This window comes from Euphorbia lathyris, chromosome 2, assembly GCF_963576675.1.
Source record: "Euphorbia lathyris chromosome 2, ddEupLath1.1, whole genome shotgun sequence".
Classification (NCBI taxonomy): Eukaryota; Viridiplantae; Streptophyta; class Magnoliopsida; order Malpighiales; family Euphorbiaceae; genus Euphorbia; species Euphorbia lathyris.
This window is the reverse complement of record NC_088911.1, coordinates 72,700,541-72,701,991: the sequence shown is the minus strand read 5'-3', so window position 1 is coordinate 72,701,991 and position 1,451 is coordinate 72,700,541.

Below are 1,451 nucleotides of genomic sequence, written 5' to 3'. Positions count from 1 at the left end.
ATTTACAACTTGGTAAAAACAAACTTTTAAACGAATTTTCATTCGATAATCAAAACAGAAAACTATTAATTTCCGAAACATGTATATATATATATTTTATATTCAAAACTAATTTTAAATTTCATATATATATCAGATTTTCAATACGGTTGAAAAGCGATTTTCAGAAATAGGAAAAACTACAATAGCTTTCCATTTTATCTTTAGAATCAATAAAACTAATTTTATTAATCTAACCATAAAACTAATAGATTTTGTTATAATGATTATCAACCGAAATAATTAGGAACATACGCATAATCTATTTCACTTATTTATCTTTAGAATTAATTAACCAAACAATTTGTTAATTAATCCTAACCATAAATATTCATTCAATCCTATTGAAAGCTTCTAAATTTCATATATGAAATAACAGATTTAACCTGGCTCTGATACCATTGTTGGAAATAGGGCTAAGGTATAGCAGCGGAAATATAAAAATTTTAGCCTACTTCCTTTTAACCATAGGATCCGTTAATCGTTATTTCATATAAAGAGGGATAAGAAGATATACCTTTCGATGATCAATCTACCGTTGCAAACGAAGTGCCCACAACTTCAAAGGAGATGTAAACTGTTTACCAATCTGCCCCTATTCGAAATAGACCTTCCAGACCTCCGAACGACGATCCCTTCGGTGGAAACGTGGAAGAATGTGTCTAGAAGCTACTGTCCAAAATTCGCGACGATCCGACGGTTCAATCTCCGGGAATCCTCGAAATAGTGAACTGACCTGATGTAGGCGAAGAAAAACGAATTTCTCCCTTTTGATTGTTTTTCTTCTTTCGTGAACACGGTGAGGTTAAATTAGAATCAACCCTTATGAGATGTAACCAAAATAGATTACCTCTAATTAACCAACACAAGATCAAGGAGAAAGAGGGATGAATTAGATTAATCAATCGATGGAATGCCGAATGAATTCTTGTCCACGAACTTGGGGATGGAATTCACTTTCTCTCTCTAGCTAGTAGATTTCGAAAATCACAAGGGGTGGGGCTAGAGTGTGTGTCGAAATTCACTAGGTAAGGGGTATATATATTATCTTGTCTCTAAACCCTAGTTAGATAGGATTAGGTTACTTAATAGCAATCCAATTCGGAATAGGATTTCTAATTATTATCTTACTATATATCTAATATAATTAGGATAATAATAAGTAACCTAGTTAGATAATAATAGGAGGACATTAATCCAATTAATAACTCCTAACTTGATTATCTCTTAATTAATTTAATTTCACAATCCTAATCCAATTAGGAAGAGTGGAATAAATTAATTCCCTTCCTTTAATACATATAATTTCGACCCCCCTTATCCATGGGCCTTACTGGGCTCAACTGGGCTTCCATCTATTAATCAGATCCATCTCTCTTTTGTTTCCAAGTCTTATGTGTGATCCATTAGGT